The following is a 12055-nucleotide window of genomic DNA, read 5'->3' as shown; positions in this document are numbered from 1 at the left end:
GTACAATGTTCTATGTATCCTGAGTAGTACATAAAACATATTTTGTATTTCATGAGCTGAATGCTGAACCATACAAAGATAGGCTTGGACGTTAACCTAGAATGCATTTCTAAGACAGCATGTAGGTAGAGACCTTTGAAAAGTTGCATCTTGGAAGAGAGGAAGATATTGAGCTCCAAATTTTGGTCCTTCTGAAAGTCTTGTGATTTTTACTTTCAGTTCTCATCCAGCTCCCCCTATGCTTGGGTGAAAGCTGGAGTTAGTAAAATGAGTAAGAACAGGAGAACAGGGTGTGGGGGAAGGGGAAGATATTAATGTTGTAACTGGTAGCAGCTGATATTTCAGGTGTGGATCCAACATCTCCACAGACTGAGGATTAGAAACCTGTTTGTGTTGCTGTACTGAGAGGTACAGCTGGGCTAAGGATTTTCCATTTAAACACAAAGGTCCCATGCTTTTACAAGCAGAGGTGAGGAACTCTGTCCTGGAAAGATGAAGTACTTGACAAAGATCACTGTAGTTTCCTCTTCTCACACCAACTGATAGTGACTCAACGTGTCTTCTGCGTCCAGAGCATTACTGCCAAGACACGCTTTTCTTTCCCTAACATTTTCTAACAGTCGAGACAAAACAGAAAGTTGGTTACCAGGAAACTGGCAGAGGCCTTCCTTGTGCTATGGTGAGAGTGTCTGTGTGCATTCTATTCCTAGGATAAAACTACAGTTCTGTATTCCAAGAGCCTTTGGACATAATTTTCTCTCACTTGCTATCCAGGTAAGCAGTATTCAATCTGTGGATTTAGTATCTTAGAAGTATTCTGAGCCAGTTGTTGTTTTGATACACAATGTTGTGTAAACAAAAACCCCAGGAGCTCTGAGTGAGAAAGCAACCTTTCCCAAACACTCTTTGAGGTATTTTCCAAATGATTATTTGTTTATAAGAGTGGATTAATATTTGTCAATCTTTGTCTGAGTTAGCATTGGAGCACTGTTGAATTCTTCTACTTTCAAAGGGATCTATATTAGTTTTGCTTGTTCTGTTTGTTCAAAATGAGAAAATAACTTAGTCATGTTGTGAGGAGAAAAAAAATTGTGACTTATAAGTGATATGGAAAATGTTGGTGCCAAGAAATAGCTAGATGAAATATTGATAAATGTGGGAATCACTTACTCAGAACAGAGGCAAATTAAAAGACAGCTGGTTTTCATCTTTTTTTGTTAACTTTGGAGGTGGGCATGTGTGAAGAATTGAGGCTACTGATTTATGTCCCCCTATCATGCTCTTGAAGAAGAGTAAAGAGTGCTGAGAGTGAGAACTGAGTGAACAGCATTTCTTCAGCATTTCTATTCATTATACACTGACTTTTAAGAAATGCCCTTTTTTTTTTTTTCATTTTTTTTGTTTCTGCTTTATGTCAAATGTTGTAAGGGATATTATAAGACTAATTCATAGTATGCTTTACTCCCAGAACAACTTTCTACTTGGAAAATCTTTATTGAAGTGGAATTAGAGTTCTCCTATGTTTGCAGCATTGGGACAATGTTGGGGTGCTGAGCATGGTATCTGGATTAATTCTAGACTATCAGAAAGATATTGTAGCAATAATTACAACTGAAGATTGCAGTATCCTAGTGCAATATGTTAATGAAAAATGAAATTTAAATTCTTGCGATGAGCAAGTGGTTTTGGCATTACCATGGATAGTTCTTTCAAATTGTCAATTACAGAGGTGGCCAAATAACAAAGTTGAGAATTATAATACAGAATAAACCAGAGACACTTATTCTGGCATCTTCAAAACTTTTATCTGTAGCTCTAACTCAAAAATGCTTGATAGGAAAGGTAAGGATTCAGAAACAGGCAGGAGAACTGGAGTTTTGGAAAAAATCTTTCTTGGATGCTAAGGGTGCTGTAAAACTACAAATTGCGTGGAGAAGTTAAATGAGGAATGAACAGTCATAGCTTCATCTGAATGCAGGGAGAACATCAGTAAAACTCAAGCTTGAAGCAAGTCTTATTTTTGTATTTCATTTTTTAAAATACGAAGCATGTGCAATTGATAGCATAACTCACAGCAATAAAATGTCAGGAAGGCCAAAATGGGTTCATGAAGAGGTTAAATTCATAGAAGTTAAACTCAGGGACTATGAAACATGATGGTCTGGCTTCTTAAGTCCATAAATTTGTGATTGCCAGAAGGGTGTATTTGGGAAAGAATTGCTGTAAGCTTACTCTGGCTTTGTGTTCTTTCCCAAGGCAAGTGCTACTGATGGTCACTGGAGATAGGATATGCCTAAGAATGAGACACTGGGACATTTTTATGGATTACTTTCCAACATCTCTAGCTGCTTGACTCTATTTACAGATATGCTGTTTTGGTAATGGTCCACTTAATCATCACACTGTGCCCTTATATTTATTCTCTACTTTTCTCTTCGTACATCAAGGCATACAGTAGCCCTGTCTGCCAGGGAATCATCCAAGAACTTGAGTTACCTATTCAGTATGATTCCATGAATTTAATGAGAGTGATTGCTTTGTGAGATGCTGGTCCCAATTCTGTTTTGTCTCTTTTGCAGCATATATACCTCACTTCAGCTTAATTTGCTTTTGCTTTAATCATCTTTGAAGCCTTTTCCACTTCTGTTTAGCTGTTGTGTTACTAGTTGAGACCCGGTTTTCATTCCAGACAATCTTTGTTTGTCCACTTTCAGTTTTAAGCATTCTTTTCTTGAAATAATGGGTGGGGGGAATTTCCTGCTTTTGTCAGGGGAGGAATGGAAATATGGTGCTCTGGTTCATGTTTGTGAATTTGAAGGAAGTGACACCGTAAGCTGTTAGTTCAGTAAAGCTCATTTGTTGAGTGACAGTCAATTGCCTTTCACATTGGCAGAATGCACGTGAGGTTTTGCTGTTCTGGATTTTGCTTTTTTAATCCTGTAACAGCCATGAATAAATTCCAGGTCAATGCTAGTGTCGCATTAGCAATGTGTTGAGTCAGTGCAGTGAAGCTGCAGGGCACACTGGTTGGTTAACTTCTGTAGAGGTATACTCAGAAGCATGTGTATTTTTGCTGCTGTCCCAGAGCTCGGAGTGGAATTAGGAAGTTTCCTATAATCATCAATTGGAAACCAGCAAGTACTTAGGAACGAGAATTGCTTTCCTTCTTGTATCTGGCCCATTGCCTATTTTTGTGGTTTCCGTAGTATTCCAACTTTCACACTCCCCGGGGTGTGCAGAGGTGACTGTTTTTCTCCCTGGCCATGCATATTAAAATGCAGCATGCATATAGTGTGAATATATGTGACTTGAGGCAAACCACCTTTGTGGAGCTGAGGAAACTTTTGTGCCTTCCTAAAAAAGGGCATCATGTTGAAAAATGTTGCCCTGATGAAAATAAAACATCTCTCTTAAACACAGTATTACCAAATACAGCAACAGAACTCCTTAAGACTGATGCTGGTGTTAGAAAGCAGGTAATCCTTTTAATTCAGTGCCGGACACACAGAGGGGTCGTTCTACCCAAGTGTGTAACCAAATGAGCATTGCATAGAGAATGTATGTCAGCATTTGAAAAATATTCACATTTTCTGTAGAACTAATTAACATATTCATACATTTCCCTGGAACTCACTAATATATGCAACTGACCCCTTACACATGTTCCTTAGGTTGTTTGGCACGATTCTTATAACTCATCAGCCCCAAGGCCAGCCTTGACCAATTTGCTTCCCTTTATCTTTCTGTCCTTACATTCTTGATTACACAAGTTCCTTTTGTCTTGTCAAGCTTAGCAGTCCTTATCTATTCAGTCTAGCAAGCATCTCTAGAAGCATCCTTAGTTACATATTTCTATAAGAATTATTTGTGCTTTCCTACATGGTATCAACCAGACTTTTAAACCAATAAGGCAGGCTTCCTTAAAGAGAACTAGCTAAAAATTTTGGGACGTAGACAGATTCTACAGTTATATTCTATGTTCTATGACCAGAAGTTTTCAAACTACCTCTAGCTTTTGCAGTTGTAAACAAGCCTTCCATAGAGTGGATTAACTGCTGCAGCCATAGCTACCTGAGTTGGCAGGCAGCCTGAGACAATAAGCCTTGAGGTGTGAATTCCTTTCATTCATTCAATGGATGGCTAATTCAACTGGCATTGATACAGCTTCAGAGGTGTACATTAACTGTTCCACCGTGCATCAAAGCAGCTAGAAAAACAGGAGAGTATGTAATGAAGGTGAGTAGTATTAACTGCACAGGGTGAGCTAGCAGGATAAGCTTCTGAGTATCTGGGTTGCAGACTCTGCTCAATTATAGATGAACAACGGTAAGCAAGGGAAAGTATGAAGTGAATAAGGAGAAAGGGAGAAATAGACCTTTGCCATAATTTGCAACTGGAGTTAGTCACGTATTTGCCTGCTGGCAGTCTCATACTCACCAAATTCTTTGGCATCCTTGGCATGCAAGAGAATTTGCCTACTTGCTGAGTTTGGGATTGTTGCCTATCTAGCCCAAAGGAGGAGAGATCATGTATGCTTCCTATCTGATAATCAGAAGTTTCCTATAGAGAAGTGAATGCTGTATTTTATTGCCAATAGAAGTAAAGAGTAATTCCTATTTTTAATTTCCACAAAATCATTCGCTTGAGAGGGAGTGCTGTCGCTATGTAGTCTCAGGAGGATTGGTGTGCCTTTAAAAATGGTTATGTGCTCACCTCAGTGAGAGAATATGGAAGAAATTTACTGCATAAGCTTTTATTTTCTTTGTATCAAACGTATCATAATTCTTACAGATTGATATTGATATTTTTCAAATTGCTGTTGAGGTTAAGGACTTTAGTGTCATAGTCTGGGGAAAAGACTGCTAGCCTCAAAGTGCTTCACTCTGGAAAGAGCTCCACTGGTATGAAAGTAGAAGAGGAAAATATTAGAGCTTACCAAGAAATTCAGTGTAAATACATTATCCAGGAACTCTTGGATTCACGTGGAAGTCAGGAGCTAGGAGCAGATCGTCATTGACAACTTCAACAGTATCAGAATATTAATTTGAATACTAATAATTGGCAAAAATGGAATACTAAAAAATGGCAAAATCCTCTTAGGCTGTGTCTTCCCTTTACAGACACTTGTTTTCCAAATCCATTTAAATGCTAGTGTCATAGTAGATTTTTGCCAAGAGGCCTGGAAGGTCAAATAACAAATCTTTTACAGCATACATTTGCTGGACAAAATTATCATAATTCTGATCATTTGGCCTTGAACAAGCTTGCAGTTAACCCAGGAAGTTTGAATTGCTTTTGGGCTTGAATTGTCCCAGGAGCCCACTGCTGAGTATTTGTTTTCAAAAATTATGCTACAGGTTTTTCCATCCCAGCTCAATGGGTTTGTTAACACATATCCTTCCTTTTGTTTAGAAACTCAAAACCACAGGCAGTGTAGCCACTGTGTGTATATGTTATATGAGAAACTATTTCAGGGCCACCTTAAAATATGCCTGGCTTCACACTCTATCTTGAGTCATTACTTTCCCTGCTGTATCATATGTACTTTCCAAAGTAAATGGCCAAATGCTGTGAGCATTAATGGAAAGGTTTAAAATCTTTGATCTGTTCTATGTTCCACTTGTCCCTGTTTTTCTCAGACTCTCTACAATTGATAATTCCATTCAGTCTGTCCCATATTCTTCTAAGAAATTCCCTTCTAGATATTTTTCCATTGGGCTGTTCTAGGAGACTTCTGATGCTGTTGCCACAAAATCCTAAACTGTTTTTTCCCGATTTGGAAGAGTTACTAAAATTAAGGGTGGGCAATATTTCCTAAACTCTCCATTTTCCAGGGTCTGACAGCTGATGAATCCTTTAAGCTGATGCTAGAGTCTGCTACTGTTTCACTTGGTCCTGCGGACCTTATGCAGCTATCCTACCTCAGAGATTGCTGCACTCTAAGGCTGGGTTAAACAATTCATATCTAAAACTACAATACCTGGAAAGCAGCTTGGGACAAAAAGGGCATGTGAACGTGTCAGATATTAATATCAGTGTTCTTGGAAGCCCTACTGTCTCCCCAGTAAAACAGGTCCAGAGACTGGCTTTGTTTCCTTGTGGTGGAATTCAGCCAAGATCATTCCTATCCAACTTCTTAAGTGACTTGAAAACACTGAAATTAATTGCTTTAAACCCTAATAAGTAATTTCTATTACTGAGAAGGTTGTATTCACTGCCAGCACGGTACTGGTGCTGAAAGTGGATTACATTAGCCTTTTGTTTAAAATCAATTGAGTTTACAACTCCACTTCAAAGTCTTTAGAGCTTTAAAATAGAGCCAGCAGAAACTGTTTAACAAGTCAATGCTGCCCTGGGATTTGCATTGTTCTACCTTTAGTTGTGAGAGGGAAAGACTTCATTTTCCTGCACTTTCACTTCACTTAGGGAGTGTGGTGCAGAACAATAAGCAGTCTATTCAGTTTTGCCTGGCCACTGGTTTACTACATTTTACCTGGGTGAAGACATCTCCCTACACAATAAACTGCAATTTCTGCACAGTTTCAGAGTACTGTCACTTTAAAAATTGGTTTATTGTTAGATCACGCTGTCCTTTTAGATTGTTTCACTTTTCCAAACTAGTTATGATGAAGAATCCCTTAAAATGAGTTTATGGAAGAGTGGAGCCTTTTTGACTTCACACATTAACAACTAGTTCCTGTTGCACAAAAGGCAGCACATTCTTTCAGTGACCCAGGGAAAACAAGATCATTGGTTTAAAGCAGGGATGAAACCCTACAATTTCAAATCTGTAGATTTCTCCATCACTGTAAGTGTTCTAGTGAAACTAACAAACCAGAAAGCCTTAAGCATGAGCTGCTGCTTGTGAGATGGAGGAAGCATTTTCCGTAAAATACGGGCTTCTCTTTAATCCCCACACATTGAAAAGACTTCTCTGATCATAAGTAGACAGAAGGAGAAGCAGAAGGTGAGTGGGTGAGTACTGTTGTTTCACCAAATGTTGGCTCATTTGTGGCTCAAACAGCTGGATGCTCAAGCAAGCAGCGAGGCTACATCAGTCTTGGCCTACTTTTTATGCATTTCTTGATCTGTCTTTTTCCAACTCAGGAGTAGAACTTTTGTATTTTTCAAAGGCCACTGACACGAAGAAAATGAAGTGAAGAAAACTTTGTGGAAGTACAAATCATAGCTGTTTCCTTTTTAGGACTGAGGTAATTTGACCTCCAATGTGAAGAGAAAGTTAAGAAGGAGGTTACTCACAGAGTCTGTCAAATATATAACACATGAGGAGCAATATGCACTCAAATCAAGCCTGGTGTGCTGAGTATGCAGATTTTTTCTGTGGTTCAGCCCCAGAAGGAACCCTGGATAGTTCTGTATGTCCCCCACCTCTTTTCCTTCAAGGACAGTCTCATTGTACTCTTATGATTAAAAGACCTTTTAAATGCATTGAGATGCTTCCCATGTGTTAAGTGGAGGACTGAAGTTCATAGCTAATGTCTGAAGCAGTCCCACAGTCTCTGAATACCTGTAGATTCCTGGGTCCCTGACTTCTTTGGGGGTAAATTAAGGCAGATTTTGCACTTTAATTTTTTCTTTGACTAGAAATTACCTACTCCTGATTAGTCTGTATCTTTCCATGAAATGCTATAGCTGGGACAAAGGTACTGTTTTCTTAAGTGGTTTTGACAGAAAGGTCCTCATTCACCCCATCCCATTAACATCCTCTCTTTTTTTCCAAGGAATGTGTAAGGACCTCAGCTGTCCTGCTGTCATGTGGCATCTCTGACACCTAACACAAGGTGTTGCCTTATTGCACAAATACAAGCAAAATATTTAGAGTAATCTGCCAGCATGAAGTGGTACAGTTTTGAACTGCCTATGGCATTTGCTACTCGGAACTTCCTTCTTTGCTTAGCAAATGCACACAACTGTAGTGATGGAACCAAACAGGTCTTGGGGGTGTGTGTGGAAATGATGGTTAATGGACAAAGTAGTGTGCCTGCCTCTAAGTGTAATGTATGCACACAGATTGGTTTCATCAATGTTTCTCAGTACTAGCAAAGACAGAGGTTTAAATATGAAGTGAGCAAAGCTTCAATTGGATTTTATACTCTGAACCTTTATCTTATGATTTTTACGATCTTTTTTCTAAGGTGCAAGGGATTGATGATAAGCCTGGAGGTTGTGAGCTGCTTATTTTTGCTTTTACTTAAAGACTTATGCAAAGGAAAGGGGTTGATGCAATGTAATAAACTCAGGCCTTTGTTCTCAGATCTTGGGAAAACATGCTAATATCACAAAATTGCCAATAACTGATATTTACAAATAGTTTCTTCTGTTGGAGTGCAATTTGCATCCTAACACAAATTCTTCGTTAAAAACGCCAATTTTCCTCTATTGGTACAGAACACCCATCAGTGTCTCATGCTGCCAAGGACTGTGGTTTTTCAGAAGGAAGAAGAAGGCTTAATGTTATTTGTTCAACTCAGCCAGAGATCTACTGTTTATAATCTGAAATATCATAAAATGTGTTTTCAATTACCTTGTGCATATTTTTAAAGAATTAAATTTCCATCAAAGGATTTTGTGAGCTGTTTGATCTCACTGTGTCTAAAGAGCCTACTCTGACTGGAGATATTTTTGTCTGAACACATACAGCACAATTATAACAAATATGCCTTTGGAGTGTATGTGACTTTAAGAGAAATCGGTCAATTTATTAGCGAGAGACAAGAGGGTAGTGGGGGCTAATTTCCAGTGTTAGCTGTGAAACAAGTACCTAAGACTGGATGTGTGAAGGGACTGTGGTTCTTTGTGCTATATGACTGACTCAACATTTTTTTTTTCCCCCTTTTTTCTTTCTTTGTGTTAATCTGGATAGAGTATTCCATTTTCCAGACATCAGTAAGTCTGAGACAGAGCCCTATCCTACTGTGAGAACCTGGAAACAAAAGATGGAGTATTTCTTGTTGTACTGAAAAAAAAAAAAGACTGCTTGTGATGCCATTGTGCTAGGCTTTGTAAAAGCACAACCATTCTTTGCACTGAATTTAAATATTTAAAAAAAAAAAATTCTTATCTAGGAATAGGTTTCTGCTGCTGGATGGAAACTGCATTTCCTAAACAAGAAAAGGAGGGTAAAATACTGAGTCCAGTTTTGCTTTGTGTTGATACATCTTATGCAAAGAAACACCTGGAAAAATTAGCTTAAGTCTCAAGATTGATAATTAGTCCAGTGGATTAGCATGCTCATGTTGCTATTTTAGCTTTGGAACTGGCCTGGATACATGTATAGAATACTGTACTGCCCTGATCAGGCTTATACGAGGTGTAAGAACACCTTTACTGTTCCATTACAGTAGCTATTATATCCTCTTTATAAAAGCAGTTACTTAGAAAGAATTCTCCTACTGCAGTCAAGCATGTATCATGGCTTTTGATCTCTCTCCTGTCATCCTTTATCTGTGGGGAATTCTGACATGACAGCACAGTTTTTCTTACACATCTTTCTTCTTCTCAGCACATACTGCTCACATTAAAATCAGGTCCTGTTTTGGTTTGACTAAAGATTGGGTAGCTGTTGATACGGCTCTTTCTATGTACTAATTTGCAGTCTTCATTTAGAAAGCTAAATCTATCTTCATTTAATTAATGAAAATTCATGCTGCACCAAGTTAAACTGAAATCAAGTCGGGAACACTTAATGACGTGTTTGGTGGCATTTGATCTGTCTTTTGCTGACATTGTAATTGTTACTTAGGAAATGCCTGTGATATCAGAAATGGATGTTGAGTAGAAAATAAGTGGCAGTAGGTGAAGCCAACTGAAGACAAAGAGCCTTTCTAAGCTGATGCCATCTGTACAAAGGAGAAGGAATGAAAAAGCCAGACACTCTGTACAGCAACAGCACAGTTGTATCTAAACAGAAAGGAGCTTGTTTTTCCAAAGTTTCTAGCTAGTGATAGTAGAGGCAATAATGAGATACAGAACTGCTTTCCATCTTACTCTGCCAATTTAGCTCCAACAAAGATGCCAAATATGTTTCCATTTCTGAGATTTTCAGTAGAAAACAGCTTTAGCAAAATCCCTGCTCTTTTTTTCTGCTGAAATTCTTTCCCAGTTTGTGATATTTGCTACCTGTCTGACTGTCATCAGCATGAAGCAATGGAAGATTTATATAATATGTATGGAAAATCCCCAAATCAATTACTAGCTATTTCTTAGGATTTCTGGAAGGGAAAGTAGCGACATCTCTAGGGATGGTTTTTCTATCAACTGGGCCTCCACTCATGTGATTAGCAGGCTAGATGCTTCAGATAAATCCATCACTGGCATCAGTTGCATCAAGGGTAAATTTTGTTCATGTATTAAAATAGTTACTAAAACCCCAATATTTGTTTCCAAGAGTCAGTGGAAATGGATTGCATTCAGTACTTGCTTTTATTCACACTGTGTTTCAAATTAGTGTTTTACACAACAAATAAAAAACCATTAATGTCTCCTGGCCTTTGCTTTTACTGAAGTCTCACAGAAAATTCCCTCATGTCAGAGGCACCTTAGCTGCAGTACACCACATTCTGATGTAGGTGATGGTTAATTTGAAGGATTTACTGACACCATGCAAGCATCAGTGAGGCAGAGAGTTTATTTTTCTTTATTTGTTTTTATACTTGCGTTTTAACCAATACCTAAGAAGCACATATAATATGTGCTAATCCGGATCATATTGCAGAGAGTCCTGTTTGTTAGCAGTCGTTTGTTAGGTCATGTATATATTGAAGCAGAAAATGGGATGTTACATATAAGACAGCTGCTTTGGAAGTGTTTTGGGACTACTCCTGGATAAACAAGGAAATAAGAACCATCCTTGTGATGCTGTAGGCAAGAGATTTTACTGAGATGTAGAGAACACAAAGAAAATTTGGAGGGAGGTGGGGGTGATGCTCTTTCATAACACCACAGAGACCATTGTACTCTTATCATACCCAGATCTAGTAGCCACAATTCACGAAGGAGGCTGAAACTTGAAAAGATTCATGAAAGAGATAAAAGAATGATTCATTGTCTAGAAAAATGCCTTGAAGCCAGAGACTAAGGAAGCTCAATCCATTTAACTGTTCAAAAGGATAAAAGTTTGACTCTAACTGATAATAGCTGTACTTACCTGGACAGGAGGTTACTGGTGGTAGAATTAGACCCAGAAGCTGGAATCTTGAGAGAGAGTTTATTACTAGAACTCAGATGGTAGATGGCTTTAGAGACATCTTAGGATGACTGGGTGCATTCTCGAAAGGATCTTAAATAAGCAGAAGAATTCTTGCATAATTTTTTGGGTCTGTGTCTCACCAAGCTCAGACAAAATGATTAGAATATATCAAAACTGAACTCAGTGAAATTTCTCAGTTGCCAGTTTGAATCCAGTTCAAGCTTCCAGTTTGTGTTCTAGTATCTAGTGTATTTGAAAACCTATTAAGAAGCTAATGAGTATTGTGTTATTTTTGGAGGCCAGGTGTCAGTTATCTTTATACCTGGAGCCAAGGGAAAGCCTTGTTAGAACCTATATGACTTTGATAGCTAACTTCTCTGTTGTTTACCATATTGCTTTAAGTCCTGAGTTACAGAAGGTTTTCTTCCTGTAAATCATGTTGACTCATAGGCCACCTGCAGGCTAGAATCTCTGTGCTGTAGCACAAGTTAAAACTTGACTATACAGCCAGCCTTAGAGAACAGAATAGGGAAAGGTTTTTGATCTTTAATCCCACTTCTGCAATTTTTGAGAACTCACTTTGGCCAAAAATATTATGAGCAAGTGAGCACAAGTGTGTGTGTTTGTGTCTGCCCAGGATCAGAATTGTAGAATGGTTTGAGTTGGAAGGGATGTTAAAGATCATCTAGTTATGAGCCTTCTCTCATGGGCTGGGGTATCTTCCAGTTTGGCCTTGAACCTTCCAGGGAGGGAGCATCCAGAGCTTCTCTGGGCAACCTATTCTAGTGCCTCACCACCCTCAATTTCTTCCTAACATTTAATCTAAATCTACCCTCCTTCAGTTTG

The sequence above is a fragment of the Indicator indicator genome, chromosome 5, assembly GCF_027791375.1.
Source record: "Indicator indicator isolate 239-I01 chromosome 5, UM_Iind_1.1, whole genome shotgun sequence".
In the NCBI taxonomy this organism is placed as follows: domain Eukaryota; kingdom Metazoa; phylum Chordata; class Aves; order Piciformes; family Indicatoridae; genus Indicator; species Indicator indicator.
Note: the sequence above shows the minus strand (reverse complement) of the source record.